At 37.6% G+C, this 26,158-nt stretch overlaps 1 protein-coding gene across 4 annotated transcripts in view; it reads right to left on the reverse strand.

Annotated features, from left to right (window-relative positions):
- Gdh (glutamate dehydrogenase, mitochondrial) overlaps positions 1 to 13,759 on the reverse strand; it is a 117,751-nt gene extending 103,992 nt beyond the window's left edge. For all 4 annotated transcript variants that reach the window (XR_011393433.1, XM_070096054.1, XM_053788181.2 and 1 more), the window contains exon 1: positions 13,671 to 13,759. The gene's annotated coding sequence lies outside the window, so the exon portion shown is untranslated. The remainder of the gene's footprint in view (positions 1 to 13,670) is intronic.
- Between the last annotated feature and the right edge of the window lie 12,399 nt (positions 13,760 to 26,158).

Consider the following 26,158-nt stretch of genomic DNA (forward strand, 5'->3'; position numbering starts at 1 on the left):
TTAGGGCAGCCAAAACTCGGGGTTCCACTGTAAAGTAAGAATTAGTATTAGTCTGCCCTAAATGCCTAGGCATGCTAGTGGCCTTCTTTGTAATTACGTAATACGTATTCTATAACATGTAAACCACACATTGTAAGCTTTACAAGGAAATAAAGATTTTGATTTTGATTTTTTGATCTGAGTTTTCCTAGTCCATACAGTAGGTTCTGGCATTTTTTTGTTAAACACTCATTTACGTAAACACTTCTCTTTACTGTGATGGTATTAGGTTTTTTCTTCAAAGAAGAGTGGAATCTTAGCATTACATTTTGTTTACCTTCCAGTATGTCTAACAATCAAGTCTCATGTCATTATTTTCTAAATATACCTATAGTTCATTTTTGAGCAATTGTAGAGTGATTCAAAGACTAGAACTTGCATTAATGTCATCTGGCAGATGTGAGCTGTTTACAATTACAGCACCAGATAACTGCAGTATAACTGCAAAATATTGATTGATTTTGAAGAAGTCAGAAACTTTACCTCCAACCCTGTCTGTGTCTGTTTCTGTTTGTGTGTGTGTCTGTTTCTGTCTCTGTGTGTCTGTCTCTGTGTCTGTTTCTGTCTCTGTCTATCAGTGCAGGATTTCCAATCCTGTACACAGTCATCAATCATAGTTTTGAAGGATATTATTTGTTCAGCATGCCTTTAAGCAGTGGACAGCACTTCTTTATGGTCATCATTTGCTGTTTCTAGATTAGGCAATTTCTATTCGAGCTCATGAATCTTCTTGGCTTGAAAAACAGTAAACTTTTGGTGTAATTTTCTTATGAATTACAATGTTAATACCATATAAAGGAGATACACGCAGAACCTTGCAAAGAAAATTTCTGAGATTATAATTAGTACTGTACTGCCTTGTATATCCGGAGTTACTTGAATGTTCACTCTCCTCCCAGCCCCTCCCACCAAAGTAACCAAAGCTACACAAATGCTAGGTTAGGTAAAGTAAGCTATTTTACAGAAGAAAAGTTTAATCAAGGCTTGGTTAACTTCTTTGATAGTTTTGGTGCACAATTAACCCTTTCAGTATTGCGACCTCCAGAATTAAAAGTCCTGTCAGTGTCACTATTTAAAATAGCTAAAATGGAAGAGAATCGTTTTGTAAAGATAATGACACCAAAAATACCAAATTTGATGTAAAACTTAATGGAACTGCTTAAGCACAAAGGTGGATAGCACTTTATGCAATTGTGGTTTTGCCCACTTTGAGGCCTATTTTAAGTCAAACTGTCCATTTCACTAATATTCCTGCTCTATCAACTGAGGGCAAATAACTGCCCATTCAACAATCTTAACTAATTTATGAAGTGCCATTCCAGTCACTAAAGCATCCTTTCCTCTGTTCATTAATGTTGTCACCAGGCCTTTCCTACATAACATTTGCCCTACATTTTAAATGCATCACAAAAAAAAAAAAAAACTTTATCTTATTTCTTGGCTAATAAAATATAACCAAGAATGACTGGTCATGATTTAGACCATACCAATAATTGAAAAAGACCTAGTAAAAAATATAAACATTGGGGAAGGGGAGCCCATACCCTTAACCTGTAAACGGTCCAAACGTATATATACGTTCACTACCCCAGTGCCCCGAATATTTTAAAAAATAAAAAAATCATTTTTGTTGATGAAAATAAAGAGCACATTTTTCTAAGTGTTACAGGATTAAAATAAAAAAAATAGGGTCAGTACTTACTGAGATATGAGGCTGCAAAGCTGGCACTTAATGCTCACCTGACGGCAACATAGAGTCCTGCTGCTTGCAGAAGTGTTGCCGATATACCATTTCTCTCATTTTTATATTATTTTTAGGTTCTGATAATTACAATTTATTGTAGTTCTTGCCATTTCATAACCAATCTTTGTTCTGACACTAATATTAGGTACTGAAATTGTACTCAAATTGTCACAAACACATTGACAGGTGGACATTTACCCCTGCCTTGGCTATTTACTATTGTCTAGGAATATACAAAGTATTTATAGGTCCCAGCAATGTTTTGGATACACGGGAGCATAGAAGAAGAAGAAGAAGGAGGAAGAAGGGAGGAGGAGGAAGGAAGAAATTCCCTTGAAGCAATGTGTAAGACAAGTGTTCAGTGACAAACATCTGGGAGGGCAGTGATAAGATCAGATATGAGATGACATTTGATGGGCGAGGGTGCAGAGATAAGAGGAGATAAGCTATGACATTTGATGGGTGCCAGCAAGGGTGCAGAGATAAGGGATGACATTTGATGAGCTGGTATCTCTGATTATCTGTCTGTCTTATTTCTCTGACTGCTTGTCTCTTTCCGTCTTTCTGCTTGTCTCTGTCTCAGAGAGAGCCACTGTGAACCAACAGGTATTCTTATGCATTATATCTACAAGCACTGTATAGCACTTCGGATTTTTTTTAGGCTATCCAAGGCAATTTATACTATGTATAATTGTATTTGTGTGTACCTGTGAGACAGACAGAGACAGAGAGACAGACAGAAATAGACATAGACAGAAATAGACAGATCCTAAGCTTGGGGTTAACATCACTTTCCTCTTAAAAGGAGTGTGTTAATATGACATTATATCAGTTAATCCTTGGTATTTGCCCCACTGTTTGCTCGAGCTGTGCTCAATATAACTGGCGCTCCCACAAGGTAATTAAAGTGGTCCCAGATTTTTTAAATATAGTGCACACTAAGTGTTAAGACCCATTCTATGCTGACCAGGCATCTCAGGCCAATCGTGCCAAATTTGGAGGCAGGAAAAATAAAATGTATATTTACGGTTGGTGCACTAGCGGTAAGAACTTAGCTATTTCACTAGTATTACTTCTCAATTTGGCCAATTTAACACAAAGTTCAAAATATTCCAATTTCAAAATAGGGTCCAGAATGAACAATGTAGGCATTCCTGGCACTAAACTAACATTTCCTCTGTTCATTAGTTATGTTTTGAGGCTTTACAAATAAATTCCATTTTGATTTTTTATTCACATAATGAATTTTTATTCACACCAAAAAATAGAAGATTTACTGTTATGCAATACTGTAATAATTGTATAAATATCATCACCATATTTGTGAATGTATAAAACCAGCTGACGTGTATTAGATGTGTGAGGTCGTTTGTTTACTCTTGAATATCGGCAAAAATTTAACATTTCCGCTACTTTGAGCTCAGTTTCAAGCCATTTCCAATGCTAAAACCAATCAAAATCATCTCTATTTCTGTAATATGTCTTCCATTCTATCAAATGAGACCAAGAAATCGCAAATACAACTATAAAAAACATACGAAAAAACACTGCAAAGTTGCTGTTTTAATCGAAAAATCATGATTTCATTTTTTTTCTCTCATTATACACAATGTGCTGCAGGATCTGTTTTATGTGGTGCACACATACCACATAGATGTATTCTCTCATATCTAGGCCCAAATGTACCACTCACAGTTTATCAGAGTGAGCTGAGCTCATGGCGTAGATCTACGGTTTGGACCCTGGACGTAAAGCCGTAGATCTACGGGACAGACCCTGAAAGGGTTAATAAAGCTATGAAAACTGCCCTAGAAAATGCCCCAGGTAGCTATTTTAGTCAAAACACACATTCAGAAGTTAGCTGTTACCATCATGCATCACATGGAATTTTTATGTTGTACTGTAAACACCCACTGCAGACCCATTCTCCCGCACTAGTCCCGGCAGGAGGTGGGCTGAAGCATCTAATATGGCTGATATACAAGATAATGGCCAAAATACGAAGCAAAATTTTCGCTGAAAAACCGGCCTAAATACAAATCGGCCAATAAACACAGCATCCGAAAAATGAGGTTCCACTGTATATGGATTTAATGGACAATCAACATTAATGGAAACTCCCTCCACCCCTACTGGTACATTAAATTGACATTTCACTGACCCTACAAATGTGGTCTAAAAGTTTAATGAGGCATGTCATGACTGTCTCCCCAAGATTCATCTCTTCTTGATAAAGTTATGATTTAGGGTTCATACATGATTTTAAACTTTTACAAAGGTTTTATTAACTCGCTGTGGAGTTTAAAATAAAAACCTACCATGTGATCCATTAAATTTTGAAAAATACTTTTCTCTCTAAAATTTAAAAGATTATTTTTCTGGGTGGTAATAAAACAAACAAAATTGACATACAAACCCTACTTAAATAATTACACACTTGCAAAGTTGACATTTCTGGCACTCTGCATGGCAACATCGGGTCCTGTCACTCAATGTGTAATGTAAATTGTAATTTTTTCTTCACTATTTTTTTAATAATGTATTTTTTTTCTTTTTTTCACTAACATTGAGTAGAACTATAATTGTCATAGACACTGGCAGCAAGTTTCAATTATTTACATATAAAAATAGTGATTCAAAATTTATGTACATTATTTACATCATATTCACTCACTAAAAATATTTAATGCTACATTTATACAGCATTTAATGTTTGTAATGTTCTACTAGATATACACACAATTTACAGGCACAGGTCATGTTCTAATCTACCCTTACTTCACCTATGCTATTTGTGCCTGGAGATCCACAACAGCAAATCACAAAGTCAATAATAACTCAACAAAAAGCAGCTGTACAAATGATCACCCAGTCTAATGCCAGGCAGCAACACTCCCTCCCTACTCTTCAAAAGCTTTAACCTACCTAATACTGTATACGTAAAATTCACTCATACCTCTGTGTATACTACGTACAGTGGAACCCCGGTTTTCGTCCTTAATCTGTTCCAGAAGGTCGGTCGAAATCCGAAATGGACAAACACCGAAGTAATATTTCCCATAAGAAATAATGTAAATCCAATTAATCCATTCCAGACACCCAAAAATATTAACAAAAAAATGCATTTTATAGAAAAATAACTATAGTTTTACATACAGAAAACAATGAGAAATAAATATAAAGCACTAATCTTAATGGATAAATGAACATTTAAATCACTTTTACCTTTAATGAAGACTCTCTTTAAGAGATCCGCATGCAACTGACTTGCCTTTTCGCAAATTATCGCCTCCACAACACTGTCTCTCGCTGTTTTTCATTGATCCACACCAATATTAACTTCTCAACATCTTCAGTTGTTTGCCATCACTACCACCCTCTCCCACCATCACAACCACTACCACCCTCTACCACCATGTTTCAGATGAACGTTCGGAGTATTGCTCGCTGAATAAGTGACAGAGGAAGACTGAGCCACATACATGTGAGCGGCCACATCCTGGGCGGGCGGACATGTCTAATACAGACGATTACTGAACAGAAGTACAAAACCCAGGCCAAAAAAAAATGGTTGAAATCCGAATTGTACGATATCCACACCGGACGAAATTCGGGGTTCCAGTGTATACAGGACAATCAATTTTAATACAGCCTCTCCTCACTTAGCAACGTACTCGTTTACTGATGCCTCGGACTTACGACGGGCTCTCTGACCAGTATTTATACCTAAATAATGTACATTAGAGCTGATTTCCTCTATTCTGTTTATTTTAATATACAGTACACTACTGTATGAACATTTAACCCTTTCAGGGTCTGTGCCGTCGATCTATGGCTTTACGTTGAGGGTCCAAACTGTAGATCTACGCCATGAGTTCTGCTCACTCTGATAAGCTGTGAGCGGTAAATCTGGGCCTAGATATGAGAGAATGCATCTATGTGGTATGTGTGCACCACATAAAACAAATCCTGCAGCACACAGTGCATAATGAGAGGAAAAAAACTGAGACTAATTTTTGATTAAAACAGCGACTTTGTAGTGTTTTTCGTATGTTTTTTTATAGTTGCGATTTCTTGGTCTCATTTCATAGAATGGAAGATATATTACAGAAACAGAGATGATTTTGATTAGCTTTAGTACTGAAAACGGCTTGAAACTGAACTCAAATAGCGGAAATGTTAAATTTTTGCCGATGTTCAAGAGTAAACAAATGACCTCACATGTCTAATACACGCTAGCTGGTGGGTCTAATATATGTTCACAAATGTGGTGATATTATTTATACAATTATTACAATATTGCATAACAGTAACTCTTCTATTTTTTTGGTTTGAATAAAAATTCATTATGTGAATAAAAAATCAAAATGGAATTAATTTGTAAAGCCTGAAAATGTAACTAATGAACAGAGGAAATGTTACTTTCGTGCCAGGAATGCCTGCATTGTTTATTCTGGACCCTATTTTGAAATTGGAATATTTTGAACTGCATAAAATTGGTCAAATTAACAATTTCCAGTAACTTTACTTTGCAGATGAAACAGTTGACTAGGCAATTTCTTGTGCTCAATTGATAGAATAGAAGTAACACTAGTGAAATAGCTAAGAATTTCATCAACTGGAATGATGTAATTGGCCTAAAATGGGAGTCAAAGTCGGCAAAATTGCCGATTCGTAAATATCGCTGACACATCAAAATTCACAAGAGCATAATTTGATCAATTTTCCATCAAATTTCGTACTTTTTGTTTTATTACCTTCAGAAAAAGATTCTCTACCATTTCATAAGAAAAAATAACATTTTTTTTTTTTAAATTCTTGGACCCTGGTGTGCACTTTGAAATTTGGCCTCTGGACCCTGAAAGGGTTAACCACCCTATTTCTCAGCAAATGAAATACAGTATGACCCCATTTATACGGCGGTTATGTTCCAGGCTACCGCCGGAAAGCAGACATCACCGGAAGGCAGAACACCATTTATTTCCACTTAAAAATAAATATAAATGCCAGATAACAAGTTTACACAAACATATATTAAGTTAGCAATAGAACTAGGAATTAAAAAACAATAAAAAGTAAAATACACACTCAGTACACTCATTACTCATCTCAAAATATTTGTAGTCTTAATGTAGGCTGAGAGGCGAGTAGTATTTATTGTAAGAAGTCAGGTGTGGTAGGTATGGTAGCCCTCCTGGCCAACCCACCCACATGTAATATACTACAACATTTAAAGCACCCTAGAGCGATAAAATGCATATATGTACAGTACACTCATTACTTACCTTAAAATATTTGTAGTCTTAATGGTCTTAATGTAGGATGAGAGGTGAATAATATTTATTTGTAGAAAGTCAGGTGTGGGAGGTATGGTAGACCACCTGGCCACCCCACCTACTACAACATTTAAAGAGGCCTAGAGTTATAAAATACATAAACAGTACACCCATTACTTACCTTAAAATATTTGTAGTCTTCTAATGTAGGGTGAGAGGTGAACAAATGAGACAAAAACGAATAAATGAGAGAGAGAGCCGCAGTGTGTAAACAAACAAACGAATGCATCTGGGTATGGTTGATACACATTCACTGGCATGTCTGTGAATCTTATACCATAATACAAACACCTTGTATTGTGTACAAGTTGTCTTCATGTTGGTAAAAGTGGAATAAATAAAGAGGCACACTCCCATTCTCATGTAACACACTATTTTTAGAAGGAATAATGCTCTGAGTGAAGGCATATGAAAGGAATAATTTTCTACAGTTACCCTCAGTAATACTATTGTGTACACATTTTCTTTAGTAATAAGTAGTCTGTAAACCATTAAATAAAGTCTGCCCATAATGCCAAGGCATGATAGTGGCTCTCTTTGCACTGCAACTCATTATTGTATGTAATTTCATAATCTCAATGTAATCTTGCAAAGAAATAAAATTTGTCTGTTTGTTTGTTTGGTGTTGAACTAGAGAAAACATTCTTTCCAACACTGACAAGACAACTGGAAAAACATCTCATATTTATGTAAACTTATTCTACTGTGGGTGCATTTATCATGTTTATTTGTTACGTATTTGTTGCGTGTTTATTAAATAATTTTGAAAAATATTACAGATGGAATAATCAAAATATCTATATTAACGTAATATACAACATTTAATGCGCCTCAGAGTGATTATTATTATTATTAATATGGCGTACCTGCTTATTATTATTATTAATATGGTGTACCTGCAAGCCAGTACAATGTGTAAGTTTATTTAGGTACAGGTGCACATAAGAATAATTTTCAGAGTACAGTGGACCCCCGGTTTACGGTCAGCTCCCAATGCGACCAATTATGTAAGTGTATTTATGTAAGTGCGTTTGTATGTGTATGTTTGGGGGGTCTGAAATGGACTAATCTAATTCACAATATTCCTTATGGGAACAAATTCAGTCAGTAATGGCACCTGAACATACTTCTGGAATGAAATAATATCGTAAACCGGGGGTCCACTGTATATACAAATATGAAATAACTTAAAACACTTGAAATTTTGTAAAGTTTCCAGACATAATGGAGAGTCGTGATCACGGAGAATGTAAACAAACTGGGTGGCCCACAGTGACAGTATCAGAAAGTCAGGTGGGGGGAGCCGTATAGAGAGTTTTAGTCATAATTTGAGATGTCCGTATTAACGGAACACCGCAAGGCAAAACGCCGTACACCAGGGCCCTACTGTATAACCAATAACGAGTGGTCAAAATTTAGGCTGTTTCAATATATGAGTAAGACCTAGTAAAAACCCATAAAACATCAGAGTGGGGATTGGGGAAGCCCTACCCTTCCTCAGGAAAATTGCCAAAATCAAATACTGCCTATTTCAGGAACCTCCAGTCTGAAATCAACTAAAATCATCTCCATTTCAATAATGTCTTATGGTCTATTAAATGACACTGGTTCGTATGTCAGTTTGCGTGCGGCCAGCAGTAACAGCCTGGTTGATCAAACCCTGATTCACCACGAGGCCTGGTCTCAGACCGAGCCATGGGGGTGTTGACCCCCGAAACCCTCCAGGTAAGAAATAATCAATAAAACAAAGAAAACTCTAGAAAATGCTTCAAAGTCGTTAATTTAAGCAAAACACAGTCAGAAGTTAGCTGTACCCAATATGCACAAAGTGAGGCAGGATTTATTTTTATACTGTGCACATCCTCTACACAAACTTATTCTCTCATGTTTAGGCCAAAACTTACTGCTAACAACACATTGCCACTTGACTCAAAAACATATATACGTACATGGGACACAGTGAAGGGTTAAAAGTCTAGAAGAATTGATCTTTGTAACATTAGTGAAGAATCTTGAGAGGCATAAGGCAGAAGCCAGCCGAAGTATTTTCTTATAAGATGTAAAATAGGAGACATTTTTCAGATAAGTAACCCATGAGTATTGTGTAAAAAGACACTTATGTCCTGAACTGTACATAAGTGTCTTTTTCCACATATTGTTGGTATCACCATACCATTTCCCCATGGAGGATTATTAACCCATGACACCCCTACAAACTAGCCAAGTAGTAAGGCTTATTTCCACTACAGTCCTTTTAACATCTCTCCCCAGGATGTAGTCCACAACTAACCTGCATATTAATTTACTGTTATGTACTGAATGCAAAATGCTACACAATCATAAAAATGTTAAAATAATGAAGAACACAAGTGTATTAGTCTATAATAATTTATTCTCTATAGATAAAATTTGCTTTATTTATTTACCTAGTAATGATTTAAGGGGTAATAATAAAATCAATTATCAGTATAGTATAATAAAACATTCAAGTTCACTACATACTGCTTTAAAGACAGTTATATTACTCTCAACACTATATTGCTATGGAAGTGTCTTTTCACCTGGCAGCCAGGTAATAAACAGTTTCTTGAAGGCTACTTATGTTACAATTAAGCAGCAACCAGTAAACAGGTTGTTATTTAAACTTATAAAATAGGGAAACCTTAATTTAACAGTTCTCTGTTTAACAGATTCTGGATTTAACAGAAAAAGCTGTAGTCTATACAAGGTCCAAAAACAATGGACAAAGTCTGTTAAATCTAGAACCATCTATTATTCTTACAATCCACAAAATAATTTGAATTTAGATTTAATGGACAAAGTTTATTAAATTCAAAAAGGCCCATTAGGTAATAGCTGACAACTACTACTCAGCATGTTACAGAGATTAATTTTATTTTAATTTATATGAGGCCTGGTCATGGACCAGAATGAAGGGGCATTGACTCCCAGAACACCCTCCAGGTAAGCAGATGTACAAAAATAAGCTGGTTTTACAGTCAAGATAGTACATACTGTGAAAATAGTAAAACATGCAACTTAATGAAACACCTAACGCTACCTAAAATAATCTAACCAGACTGAAAGTCGAAGATCAAAATGAATTTTTTATGAGAAAGCCACAGAATTTGGTTAACACAAGCCTATCTGATATTATCCTGATGCCAAATGACTTCGAACAGGCGATAATGACATACCCATCCGCTCTGCCCCAGGGCCAGACTCATGGAACTCCGTGTTCATCAAGAACTGCAAGAAGCCCCTATCACAAGCTTTTACCATGCTATGAAGAGGGAGCATGGACACGGGGGTCGTCCCACAGTTACTAAAAACAACAGACGTAGCCTCACTCCACAAAGGGGGCAGTAAAGCAATAGCAAAGAACTACAGATTGATAGCACTAACATCCCATATCATATTATTATTATTATTATTATAATCAAAAAGAAGTGCTAAGCCACTTCCCATATCATAAAAATCTTTGAAAGGGTCCTAAGAAGCAAGATAGCCACCCATCTAGAGGCCCATCAATTACACAACCCAAGGCAACGTGGGTTTAGAGCAGGTCGCTCCCGTCTGTCTCAGCTACTGAATCACTATGACAAGGTCCTAGATGCACTAGAAGACAAAAAGAATGCAGATGTAATACATACAGACTTTGCAAAAGCCTTCGACAAATGTGACCATGGCATAATAGAGCACAAAATGCATGCAAAAGGAATAACAGGAAAAGTTGGTAGAAGGATATATAATTTCCTCACAAACAGAACACAAAGAGTAGTAGTCAACAGAGTAAAGTCTGAGGCGCCTACGGTGAAAAGCTCTGTTCCACAAGGCACAGTACTTGCTCCCATCTTGTTTCTCATCCTCATATCTGGCATAGACAAGGATGTCAGCCACAGCACCGTGTCTTCCTTTGCAGATGACACCCGAATCTGCATGACAGTGTCTTCAATTGCAGACACTGCAAGGCTCCAGGCGGACATCAACCAAATCTTTCAGTGGGCTGCAGAAAACAATATGAAGTTCAACGATGAGAAATTTAAATTACTCCGATATGGTAAACATGAGGAAATTAAAACTTCATCAGAGTACAAAACAAATTCCTTCCATAAAATAGAGCGAAAAACCAACGTCAAATACCTGGGAGTGATTATGTCGGAGGATCTCACCTTCAAGGACCATAACATTGTATCAATCGCATCTGCTAGAAAAATGACAGGATGGATAATGAGAACCTTCAAAACTAGGGATGCCAAGCCCATGATGACACTCTTCAGGTTGTTCTATCAAGGCTGGATTATTGCTGCACACTAACAGCACCTTTCAAGGCAGGTGAAATTGCTGACCTAGAAAATGTACAGAGAACCTTCACGGCACGCATAACGGAGATAAAACACCTCAATTACTGGGAGCGCTTGAAGTTCCTGAACCTGTACTCCCTGGAATGCAGGCGGGAGAGATGCATAATTATATACACCTGGAAAATCCTAGAGGGACTAGTACCGAACTTGCACACAAAAATCACTCACAACGAAAGCAAAAGACTCAGCAGATGATGCAACATCCCCCCAATGAAAAGCAGGGGTGTCACTATCACGTTAAGAGACAATACAATAAGTGTCAGGGGCCCGAGACTGTTCGACTGCCTCCCAGCATACATAAGGGGGATTACCAATAGAACCCTGGCTGTCTTCAAGCAGGCACTGGACAAGCACCCAAAGTCGGTACCTGACCAGCCGGGCTGTGGCTCGTACGTTGGATTGCGTGCAGCCAGCAGTAACAACCTGGTTGATCAGGCTCTGATCCACCAGGAGGCCTGGTCACAGACCAGGCCACAGGGGCGTTGACCCCCGGAACTCTCTCCAGGTAAAACTCCAGGTAATAACCTTGCCCCACCATTGGAAGCTGTGCATCTTTGTATACATTTGGTCAGGCACTTCACATGACTAAATACAAAGAAGTGATTGATGCAAATGTGCTGCACAACCAAAATAAGTACCTTTTCACTAATATCTCCCAAAATAAAAATTTGCACAAGGAATGCAGAACTTCTTTTGCATACATATGTTGTATATATTGTTCAACATAGACTAATGCTGAATTCCACCAAGTAACAGTCAAAGTATAGTTGTCTGTTATTTTTACAAACATGAAAAAACAATTTGTTAATTTGCATTTAATGAACTATCAGTATTATTTGACAACCTCTTTCCCTTATTTGGCTGTTAAATTAAGGTTTCACTGTATTTGGTCAATGTTTACTTTAGGTCATTAAATAAGTTTATTCAGGTACAGGTACACATATATACAGTTACATAAATTATCATACATAGCAGCATTTGTGTAGATTACCTAGATAACCCAAAAGAAAGTCAAAATAACTTATTTCCATTATGTACTTTATTTTCCAGTCCATTTCAGCATTATTTTCTAATGGAAATTGTCTCAAATTGATGTGGTTGTGCAGAAAACATAATACATCAGCCATAACATAATAATAATAATAATAATAAAATAATAATCATTGTAATATACTAATAATTTATGAGACTAGGCAGCAACAGGTTGCTGGATGTAACCTTACCAACAACCTCCACCCCCATTATCGTTCATCAATTAACCTAACCTAACCTAACCTCCCTCATAATAATAATACCAAAGTGGGGCCTGGGAATAAAGTACCAAACAACCTGATGTGCTTTATAAACAAAGCAGTCACAAAAAAAAACCTAATTCCTTAAAAGTTAATTTTTTCGGATTTTTATTTAAAGGTGAAAAACTAAGACTTACACCATTTTCCACCAAAATTAACTTGCCACCCTTATCTTACTAAAATTTCATCACTAGAGTTTAATTCTACTCCTTGTCACAGGTCAACCTAAAAAAATTGAAATTTCACCGTAGATGATGCAATACTCTAGTCATAATGTTCTGATCGATTTTCGCAGCTATGGCAAATATGTACATTTACGTTGTACTTGTTTGGCTAAACGATGATTGTTCTATAAGCAGTCTGTAAGTTCTGGTTAAAAAAAAAGGCATAAAAACATACTTGTATTATGTAAGAATTGCAAACAACGATACAAGATACAAAACAACCACAGGCGGATTTGAATGATGGCTCTAGGCCTTTCGTGTTGCAATCAACACATCAGGAGCTTGCAATGTTGCAGAAATGAGTAAGAGATCTCTGCAGATTCGTTCAGAAAAGCGCTCTTGCAAGAACATCCCTCTGAACGAATCTACTGAGATCTTACTAATTTCTGCAACACTCCAAACTCCTGATGTGTTGATTGCAACACGAAGGGCCTAGAGCTATCATTCAACTCCCCCTGTAGTTGTTCTGCATACCCTTGTGTGCATAGTGTACCGGTAGGTCAACAGGGCATGGCACTTCCCAGGTGCCATCTCAAAATATTAATTATATTTAACATTTGTGTTATATTAAAGAAAGATTTAAGTTCCAGCTTTCTTATGCAAATGTTATATTAAGTGTACAATTCTAAATACACATTATTTAATTTTCTGAAGTTGTCTGCATCACTCACCTTAACACCGTGTGCACCACAATGGTCGAGTGAGAACCGGTGTAAACACGCAGCCTCTCACCCAATCACCTCCACTGTAAAGATGTAAATACAGTAACACTAACCAATCACCATCCAGAGTGTTGTGACGTCACAGCAACAGCCAATCACTGTCCAGACTGATCTGACGTCACGGCGATAGCCAACCAGCATCCAGAATGTTGTGACATCAAGATAAAATTAACCAAACAGTAATATCCAGACGGGAGTGATATTACCCAGACACTTGACTCGAATATTGCCAGTGTTAGTACACTTTTTGGGGATATTAACTAGGAGGGTTAATTAATAACTCAGAATAACCCAATGGAGATCATTTTTCCACATTTTTTCAAGTTCAATTCAATCACAAAACATAACACACAACACAAAATACACTGGCATAAAATACCGTGTACCAAACATACCAGGGGCCCGAGACTGTTCAACTGCCTCCCAGCACACATAAGGGGGATTACCAACAGACCCCTGGCAGTCTTCAAGCTGGCACTGGACAAGCACCTAAAGTCAGTTCCTGATCAGCCGGGCTGTGGCTAGTACGTTGGTTTGCGTGCAGCCAGCAGCAACAGCCTGGTTGATCAGGCGCTGATCCACCAGGAGGCCTGGTCACAGACCGGGCCGCGGGGGCGTTGACCCCCGAAACTCTCTCCAGGTACCCAAAAATACATAATTAGAGAAAAACGCTGAGACGTAAACTCAAATGTTTCTCTAGACTTAAACAAGATGGGTCCTACACAGATGACAGCAAGGAAATGAGTGAGCTACTCAAGTCCCAATATGACTCAGTTTTTAGCAAGCCGCTAACCAGACTGAGAGTCGAAGATCAAAATGAATTTTTTATGAGAGAGCCACAAAATTTGATTAACACAAGCCTATCCGATGTTATCCTGACGCTAAATGACTTCGAACAGGCGATAAATGACATGCCCATGCACTCTGCCCCAGGGCCAGACTCATGGAACTCTGTGTTCATCAAGAACTGCAAGAAGCCCCTATCACCAGCCTTTTCCATTCTATGGAGAGGGAGCATGGACACGGGGGTCGTCCCACAGTTACTAAAAACAACAGACATAGCCCCACTCCACAAAGGGGGCAGTAAAGCAACAGCAAAGAACTACAGACCAATAGCACTAACATCCCATATCATAAAAATCTTTGAAAGGGTCCTAAGAAGCAAGATCACCACCCATCTAGAAACCCATCAGTTACACAACCCAGGGCAACATGGGTTTAGAACAGGTCGCTCCTGTCTGTCTCAACTATTGGATCACTACGACAAGGTCCTAAATGCACTAGAAGACAAAAAGAATGCAGATGTAATATATACAGACTTTGCAAAAGCCTTCGACAAGTGTGACCATGGCGTAATAGCGCACAAAATGCGTGCTAAAGGAATAACAGGAAAAGTCGGTCGATGGATCTATAATTTCCTCACCAACAGAACACAGAGAGTAGTCGTCAACAGAGTAAAGTCCGAGGCAGCTACGGTGAAAAGCTCTGTTCCACAAGGCACAGTACTCGCCCGGTGGCCTGGTGGCTAAAGCTCCCGCTTCACACACGGAGGGCCCGGGTTCGATTCCCGGCGGGTGGAAACATTCGACACGTTTCCTTACACCTGTTGTCCTGTTCACCTAGCAGCAAATAGGTACCTGGGTGTTAGTCGACTGGTGTGGGTCGCATCCTGGGGGACAAGATTAAGGACCCCAATGGAAATAAGTTAGACAGTCCTCGATGACGCACTGACTTTCTTGGGTTATCCTGGGTGGCTAACCCTCCGGGGTTAAAAGTCCGAACGAAATCTTATCTTATCTTATCTCGCTCCCATCTTGTTCCTCATCCTCATATCCGACATAGACAAGGATGTCAGCCACAGCACCGTGTCTTCCTTTGCAGATGACACCCGAATCTGCATGACAGTGTCCTTCCATTGCAGACACTGCAAAGCTCCAGGCGGACATCAACCAAATCTTACAGTGGGCTGCAGAAAACAATATGAAGTTCAACGATGAGAAATTTCAATTACTCAGATATGGTAAACACGAGGAAATTAAATCTTCATCAGAGTACAAAACAAATTCTGGCCACAAAATAGAGCGAAACACCAATGTCAAAGACCTGGGAATGATCATGTCGGTGGATCTCACCTTCAAGGACCATAACATTGTATCAATCGCATCTGCTAGAAAAATGACAGGGTGGATAATGAGAACCTTCAAAACTAGGGAGGCCAAGCCCATGATGACACTTTTCAGGTCACTTGTTCTATCTAGGCTGGAATATCGCTGCATACTAGCAGCACCTTTCAAGGCAGGTGAAATTGCTGACCTAGAAAATGTACAGAGAACCTTCACGGCACGCATAATGGAGATAAAACACCTCAATTACTGGGAGCGCTTGAGGTTCCTAAACCTGTATTCCCTGGAATGCAGGCGGGAGAGATACATGATTATATACACCTGGAAAATCCTAGAGGGACTAGTACCGAACTTGCACACGAAAATCACTCACTACGAAAGCAAAAGACTTGGCAGACGATGTAACATCCCCCCAATGAAAAGCAGGGGTGTCACTAGCACGTTAAGAGACCATACAATAAGTGTCAGGGGCCCGAGACTGTTCAACTGCCTCCCAGCATACATAAGGGGGATTACCAACAGACCCCTGGCAGTCTTCAAGCTGGCACTGGACAAGCACCTAAAGTCGGTTCCTGACCAGCCGGGCTGTGGCTCGTACGTTGGTTTGTGTGCAGCCAGCAGTAACAGCCTGGTTGATCAGGCTCTGATCCACCGGGAGGCCTGGTCGAAGGCCGGGGCGCGGGGGCGTTGGCCCCCGGAACTCTCTCCAGGTGAACTCCAGGTATCTGAATGTAACTAATTATGTACATAACAGTAAATGATTACAAAGATAATTATTATTTATCAATGTTACATAGACAAGTAGGAATTTGGGACACCTAGGTCGCAAAAAATGTCCCCCTTCGATACCTACAACTGTCATAACCACAAGTTGCTCTGGACCCATTAATTAAATGAAATATACATACAACAGGAATACTGGTAAATATATGAATTTGTGGACTGTATATTAAAAAATGATTATATATAAATTCACATATGCATAACAGAAGAAAAATATATCTTAATATCACTCACCAATTTGACTGGATATTAAGTTGTATCATACTCAGAAAAACCTCACTAACTAAATTTATGAAAACACTGGCCAGAATTATACACAAATCTAGAGAGCTTATCTGAGGTTCCTGGAGCTGTCTTGTCCAGTCGTCTGATATCTCAAGTTATGCAGGAATGCACATCCAACAATTTTGCCTCCTATTTGAGAGGTGTCAATCCAATTTTAACCTCTAGAGCACGAAAAATTCTTCCCATTATATTAACGTTGTATCCAATTCAAAACCAAGATTCAATTCAATTCAATTCAAAGTTTATTCTCTATAAGGATTACAATGCTGAGTTTACAGAAATTTGGTTATTGTGTGGTTTACATGTAGTAAAATTGTGATTACAGAGTGTACCACTAGAACGCTTAGCATGGCTAGGCATTTCGGGAAGACTTAGTTTTATTCTTAATTGTAAAATATTACAAATTATGAGGTAAGTTGGTATTATGGCTAAGTGACTAAATACTAGTTTGTGAGTTTAGCAATGTGAATGCTTTTGTTTTGGCACAGTACATAGTTTAGTATTGGAGTATCACAGGATTCATTATTTTAAGATTGAGATTAATATTTCTGTTTATGGTCAAATGAGTGAGTGAGTGTAAGTGTGAACCACCAGGTGGTATTCGTGTAGTTAGTTGACGGGGTGCATCAAGGAGATAAGACGTTTTCTAATGGTAGTTTTGAAGGTGATGAATGTGTCTGCAGTTCTAGAGTTCTCAGGTAGGGTATTCCAGATTTTAGGGCCTTTGACATACATTGAATTTTTGTAAAGGTTTAGTCGGACATGGGGAATGTCATAGAGATGTTTGTGTCTGGTGTTATACCTGTGGGTTCTGTCACAACTATCAAGAAAGCATTTTAGGTCAAGGTTGATATTAGAGTTTAAGGCCCTGTAGATGTAGATTGCACAGTAGTAAGTGTGGATGTACTGAACTGGGAGTAAGTTTAGGTCTATGAAGGGTGTGGGGGGGGGGTGTTGCCAGGGATGGGATTTAGTGATTATTCTTACTGCAGCTTTTTGTTGGGTTATTATTGGCTTTAGGTGTGTTGCTGCAGTTGATCCCCAAGCACAAATAGCATAGGTGAGGTATGGATAAATAAGTGAGTGGTATAGTGTGAGAAGGGCATTTTGCGGCACGTAGTATCGTATCTTGGAGAGGATCCCAACCGTTTTGGATACTTTTTTGGTTATATGCTGGATATGGGTGCTGAAATTCAGGTTGTTGTCAAGGTATAAGCCTAGGAATTTGCCCCCATTATTTCTGGTAATTAGAGTGTTGTCAATCTTAATGTTAATTTGTGCATCTCCTGCTCTCCTACCAAACATAATATAGTAGGTTTTGTCAGTGTTAAGCGTAAGTTTATTGGCTGTCATCCAAGTCGATATTTTGATCAGCTCCTCATTCACAATGGTGTTGAGGGTGGCAAGATTAGGGTGAGAGATGACATAAGTCGTGTCATCAGCAAAGAGAATGGGTTTCAGGTGTTGGGATACGTTTGGAAGGTCATTGATGTATATGAGGAAGAGCAGGGGACCAAGGACACTTCCCTGCGGAACTCCAGTATCAAGTGGCCGTGTTGCTGATGCTGTGTCTTTAATGGTGACGTACTGATACCTATTAGTAATGTAAGATTTGAAATAAGCAAGCGCATGGCCTCTTATACCGTAATGATCAAGTTTGTGGAGTAGGATGTCGTGGTCTACTGTGTCAAAAGCTTTTCTTAGGTCAATAAAAATTCCTAGTGGATATTCCTTATTTTCCAATGCTGTGTAAAGCAGATCTAGCATTTTTATGGTGGCATTTTATGGTGGCCCGGTGGTCTGGTGGCTAAAGCTCCCGCTTCACACACGGAGGGCCCGGGTTCGATTCCCGGCGGGTGGAAATTCCGACACGTTTCCTTACACCTATTGTCCTGTTCACCTAGCAGCAAATAGGTACCTGGGTGTTAGTCGACTGGTGTGGGTCGCATCCTGGGGGACAAGATTAAGGACCCCAATGGAAATAAGTTAGACAGTCCTCGATGACGCACTGACTTTCTTGGGTTATCCTGGGTGGCTAACCCTCCGGGGTTAAAAATCCGAACGAAATCTTATCTTATCTTATCTTATCTTATGATTGCATCATTAGTGCTTTTATTTTTCCTGAATCCAAATTGGCAGGGGTTGAGTATGTTTTGAGCCGTTATAAATGAATACAGTCTCCTGTGCACGAGTTTCTCAAAGATTTTGGATAGCAATGGTAAGTTAGATATTGGCCTATAGTTGTTTAAGTCTGTAGGGTCACCACCTTTATGTATTGGTGTAACCCTTGCCATCTTGAGTAGTTTCGGGAAGGTGCTAGTCTCTAGTGACTTGTTAAAAAGTAATGAAATAGCATGCGAAAGGACATGGGCCACTCGCTTGTACAGTAATGGTGGGACATGAGACAGATTCCCCGAGTTATTTTTAAGTGACTTTATAATCTCAGTGACTTCCGTGGGCTCAGTTGGTGCAAGATAGAAGGAATTAGGGAAATTCCCATCTAGGTAGTCCCCGGCATGGGCATTAGTATGTGGGATTTTACTGGCGAGATTAGATCCTATGGTTGAGAAGAAGTCGTTTATCTTGTTAGCTGTGTCAGTGGGATGTATTGGTGTTTCATTAGGTTTAGTTAGGACAATATTCTTGGTTTTTCTCAGTTTGTGGGTCCCTAGAATCTGAGAGAGTGTTTTCCAGGTCTTTTTTATATCTCCTCTAGTGTCTGTGAATCTACTGGAGTAGTATAGTTGTTTGGCTTTCTTTATTACTTTGGTGAGAGCTGATGAATAGTGTTTAAGAATATCTTTGTGTATTAAGCCCTGTCTATATTGCTTTTCATATTGGTGTTTCTTGTCAATGGATTTCAGAATGGTGCTGGGTAGCCATGGGCAACCAAGCCGTTTGTTTGTGATCTGTTTTGTTTTTATAGGACAATGTTTGTTGTATAGTTTAAGTAATTTGTTAAGAAAAATGTCTGTCCAGTCATCAATACCCGTCTGCGCAGACGCAGGCTTTCCGTTTTCTATGACATAAATATTATTAAATACAGTATGGTCATCTATTTACATATAAATACTGAATTTCTGGAAAATATATACAGTATTTTCCACACTGCGGCCAGCCGGAGTTCGTTGCTAAACGACTCAAATTGCTCATTTGACAATGGTGGAGGACCTGGGTACATATATGATCTGGCATCAACACGGCGACATATTACACAAGATTTAATCACCCTTTTTACACTTTGCCATCCTTGTGGAATCCAGAAAGTTTCCCTAATACAATTTAAGGTATCTTGTACCCCACCATGCATTACATTTTTATGGGCATTTAGAACAATCAAATTTGTTAGATGATGAGTTTTGGGCAGTAAGATAGGGTGTTTAGCATAATCACCCAATTCAGCATTTTGTAACCTACCTCTGCACCTAATTACACTGTTCTCTAAATACAGCCCCAATTTCTCTATTATAGAACCTTTCATAATTTTTCTTTCCATCATCAATTTAATCTCATTTCCATAGATTTCCTCCTGTACCCTCTTTATCCAATATTCAAGAGGATGGAAAACTTATATGAAATATTCATCTTGTTTAGAAATTTAAACACCAATTTAGTTACATTGATTAGTTTGGGTAAAGAAGAATACCTATTTATATCAATGGCTAAGGAAGGACAAACTATTGGAGCGGTGTTCACAGTAATTTCAACAGGAGCAATATACGCCTTTTGTACAGGCCAATTAGCTTTATTTACCAACCAGCTCGGTCCTTTAAACCATGATACAGCATTTACAAATTTAGCATAAGGTAAACCTCGAGACAAGAAATCAGCTGGATTCTCCTCACCAGGTATATGATTAAATGTTAACATATGCTGACGCAAACTATTACACTTCTCTTGCATCTAATTAATTTCAGCGACTCTGTTTTGTACGTACACAATTTTACTGTTTCCATTACGAATCCATTGTAAGGATACCTCATTATCAGACCAAATTACAGTGTCGCTAATATTTATCTCCTGCAACTTATTTCTCATATAATTAGCTAATTTGACACCTACATAAATGACTGTTAATTCCAACTGAGACAAGGTACGTGATTTAATTGGAGACACTTTATCCTTAGACATAACAAGAGAAATAACACTATTACATTGAAGGTAAGCAACTGCTCCATATGCCAATTTTGAAGCATCACAAAAAATGTGGAGTACATTTTTCCCATTTGGATTGGCCACCTGGCGTGGGAACTCCAACATTGGAATTTTTTCATAATCACCAATTAATTCATCCCACCTGTTAATGAATTCCTCAGGTAGTATTTCATCCCAAGCACATTTAAGTTTCCATGCTTCCTGTATTAATAATTTCCCTCTTATAGTAAGGGGTGACACTAAACCTAGTGGATCAAAACATTTGGAAACTTCAGCAAGCAAAACTCTCTTAGTTAATTTATTGGGCATGCTGTAATTATTAGGCTTTAACATTAACAAATCTCTCTCAGTATCCCAAGTTAAACCCAATACATTACTACATTTTGGCACTTCATCTCCAGGGTAATCTTTACTCATTTTGTCCTTTAATTTGGAGGAATTACTATCCCATTCCCTCAGAGGCATATTTGCACTTTGCATTATTTTATTAGCCTCTCCACAAGTCATTAACAGTTCCTCTTCAGTTGACTTCACACCCAGGAAATTGTCCACATAAAATTGTTTGCTCATTACTTTACTCAATGGACTTCCCGTACATTTAAGGTGTGCATTTATCATCGCTTGAAGTAGGAACGGACTGAATGTAGCACCAAATAATACGCTCCTAAAGCGAAAGGTTTTCAGAGGGCTAAAAGGGTCAATAGGATTCTCAGGCCATAAGAAGCAGGTACAATCCCGGTCAGCCTCTTGTAAACCCACTCTTAGGAAAGCTTTACTTATGTCAGCCGTAAAGGCATAATTTTTCATCCTGAAATTTAATAAGATATCTCCTAATTTTTCCGTCAACGACGGACCTGTCATCAAACAGTCATTTAAACTAGGTACATTTTTGTTACTCCTGGCACTACAATTAAACACAATCCTCAAAGGAGTGGTCTTAGAATCCTTCTTCACTCCGTGATGTGGCAAATAGTGACCATAAATTTTGGCTTGCTCAGGAGGTACCTCTTCTATAAATTTATTAATTAACTGCTCAGCAATTATATCATTATAGGCAGTTAACAATTCTGGTGTCTTACTCAGTTCGCGGAGCTGAGCCTTTAATTGTCCATATGCCATTCTGTAATTAGTGGGCAATTCTGGATGGTTCAATCTCCACAGAAGTCGTACCCAGTATTGTCCAGATTCAAATTTTACATCTCTCAGGTATTGTTCTTGAGTAAAAGAATCGTCTGGACTTTCTTCATTTACATTTATTCCAATGCTGTCTAATTCCCACAATTTATGCACTGGCTCAACACCATCCCCTATGAAAGAATTATACTGTGGTACGATTTCATGAGTAAGACACAGTTATGGTATTTGTAGTTTCCTCTAGTCATGAATTATTATTACGAGGAATCCTACCATACATTACATGGCCTCCTGCAGTCTTCAAAAGGGTGGCACCACATTTCTTTACCATACCCTTTACAAAGGAGGCATAATAGTCACTACCTATCAAAATATTTATTGGGCCTACAGAATCATCACTTACACCAGAAGGTGCTAAATTTACATTATGTGAAAGTCTTTCTGTAGCTTTACTAAGCCCTACTGTAGATATTTTCTCTGGAAGTCTATCTACAATTAGTGCATTAACACGTTTTTTCTCATTGCCCAACCTGACAGTTACATAAACAGTGTCATACAATTGAGACCTTTTATCCGAGAGAAAACCAGATAATTTTAAAGTTGTGGGATCTCCCATCTGTACTTTCATACCATCAAGACATTTACGTTTTATGAAAGTACGCTGGGATCCCTGGTCCAATAATGCATTTACATTTTTTGATTTATGCCTTTTATCATCAATTTTTACCTGTAACACAGGTAAGGATACTTCAGCAAACCCATCATTATTAAGATTAGCAGCAATTTTTACATTAGCTACTGTTGTGTCAGGATTGTCAACATTATCATTATTATCAACATTATCATATAGACCTTTACACATGACTATATGGTGTCTTCCTTTGTGACATTGATAACAGAAGTTTAATTTGGCATAACAATCCTTTACATTGTGATTACCCAAACACCTGATACATTTGTCAAGTTCCTCCAATCTTTCAACTTTATCATTCCATGAATTGTATAAATTGCAATTCTTAGCTGAATGAGTACCCTTGCAGAAAAGACAATCTCTCTTTTCTCTGACTGGTTTCTTATTAACTGGGCTACTCTTAGGAGGGTACTTATTCTTCTCACCTAGTGGAGAATCATTATTTCTGATTCTTGCTACTTGATATGCGCCTATGTAACTCTTTTTAGGAAATGAATTTTGATTATTACTATTGGGATAATTTCTCCCTTTGTGAAACTTGACAGATACCTCAGAGTTATTATGTGTTGCATCTTTAAAATGAGTTAGTTGGCTGGTCTCCAACTGCACAATTAATTCTTGTAGACCTAGTCTTATTTCCTCCAGACCAAAATAACTCTTGTGATATTTGTTCAAGAGTCATTCAAGTGTTTTACAGCTTAATTTATTCTGTACCATGGCACTCAATAACCAGTCTGATTCCTTCAGATTATATTTATTACTTAAAGTTTTGAGAGTGCTCTCCAGTTTAACTCTAAGCTGCTGTGAACCTTTGTCAGTATGATCTGGAGATTTTAAATTAATAATGATATTCACTAGATCCAACCTACTTTGTTCTATATTACCATAAGTGACCTTCAACAAGTCAACTGCTTCCTTGTAAGAGCCATCTACATTGGGAAAGGCTTGTATCAGTATGTGAGCATCTCCTCTTACCTGTCCTTTGAGGTAAAATAATTTAGTTACACAGGCTAGGTCACTCCTGTCATGCACAGCTGCTTTAAAAATTGACCAAAATTCCTGCCAATTTTCTCCAGGTTTAAACACAGGCAAACACAATTCTGGGAGTTTTGGCAAAGACATATTTGTTGGAGCAGACTGACCAACTGCCTGGTTTACACATTTTAATTTATTCAAGGCCTGACTTTTACAAGAAAGAATCTTTTCCTCTAATTCATAATACTGATTAATCATGAGATCTACTTCAGTCTCATCTACACAGTTTACTAATAAATCTCCTTGTTGTAATATAATTTGTATGAATCATATCTATTCCATAAAGCATCTAAATACAATTTTAAATCATCAGTATTCACAGTTTCTTGATTCATTAATTCCAAGCACTTATTATATGCCTTGGTTACATGAACTTTCCTAGCCTGCATTGATGCTTTCTTTACTCTATATTCCATATGTTTGTCTTCTATATTAATTTCCTCATTTTCAGCCATGATGCAATGTATTAAATTCAACTTAATAACACTGATTATGTACTAAATTATGCACTTTATAAAGGTAAATAGTACAACTTATCTTTAAATAAATTCTAGCTACTTGAGCTTAGCAATTACATGTATAATATAAATTTTAAATGTACATTAATACAAACTTGGCTCATCAAAATTAATATTATACAAATTAATAAATCCTTGCCAGAATTTGGCATAGCAAAATTAATATACACATTAATAATTAGCTACACATGGCTTATCAATTACACTTACACTGATATAAATCTTGGCCAAAATTGGCTTATCAAATTAATATTATACAAATATAAATCCTTGCCAGAATTTGGCGTAGCAAAATTAATATTATATGCAATATAATCTTTATCCACACTTGTCTTATCAATTACACATACACTGATATAAATCTTGGCCAGAATTGTCTTATCAAATTAGTATTATACAAATTAATATAAACTTAGCCAGACTTGACTTATCAAAATTAATATTGTAATAATTATAATCCACTACACATTAAATAAATTTGTGAACTTAACATCCACCTCCTGTCATTTCACATATAATTATTAAGTAATTAACCAATTAATGACTTCACTAATTACATCCAGTTCGAAGGACCAACGGGCAAATTAAATGTGGAAAATTGCATTTATCTGAATGTAACTAATTATGTACATAACAGTAAATGATAACAAAGATAATTATTATTTATCAATGTTACATAGACAAGTAGGAATTTGGGACACCTAGGTCGCAAAAAATGTCCCCCTTCGATACCTACCACTGTCATAACCACAAGTTGCTCTGGACCCATTAATTAAATGAAATATACATACAACAGGAATACTGGTAAATATATAAATTTGTGGACTGTATATTAAAAAATGATTATATATAAATTCACATATGCATAACAGAAGAAAAATATATCTTAATATCACTCACCAATTTGACTGGATATTAAGTTGTATCATACTCAGAAAAACCTCACTAACTAAATTTATGAAAACACTGGCCAGAATTATACACAAATCTAGAGAGCTTATCTGAGGTTCCTGGAGCTGTCTTGTCCAGTCGTCTGATATCTCAAGTTATGCAGGAATGCACATCCAACAATTTTGCCTCTTATTTGAGAGGTGTCAATCCAATTTTAACCTCTAGAGCACAAAAAATTCTTCCCATTATATTAACGTTTTACCCAATTCAAAACCAAGATGGCGAGTCCCATCTGCGCAGACGCAGGCTTTCCGTTTTCTATGACATAAATATTATTAAATACAGTATGGCCATCTATTTACATATAAATACTGAATTTCTGGAAAATATATACAGTATTTTCCACATACTACATTCACAGAACACTTAACTCTGATATTAACCCTCCCCTCAAACATCTCCTTACCAACCTCAACAGAACACATGACCATAACACAAGGCACAGATCACTCTTTGATGTTCCTCGTGTCCATCTCACGCTATGCAAAAACTCAATGCACATAAAAGGCCCTAAAATCTGGAATTCATTACCTGTGAATATAAAAGAAACACTGTCTGTTTATAAATTCAAGTCTCTTCTCAAAAATCACTTACTCACCCACAACTAAATAAATGCTGAATAATTGTATCTCATAAATTGTATCTCGTAAATGTTTCTCATTATTGTATCTCATAAATGTCTAACCTGTGACCCAATCAAACTTTATTTTTTAAGTACATTACCTAACAGAATACTCCATTCTACTGAATGCTCAGCAACGC

This window comes from Cherax quadricarinatus, chromosome 52, assembly GCF_038502225.1.
Source record: "Cherax quadricarinatus isolate ZL_2023a chromosome 52, ASM3850222v1, whole genome shotgun sequence".
Taxonomy (NCBI): Eukaryota; Metazoa; Arthropoda; class Malacostraca; order Decapoda; family Parastacidae; genus Cherax; species Cherax quadricarinatus.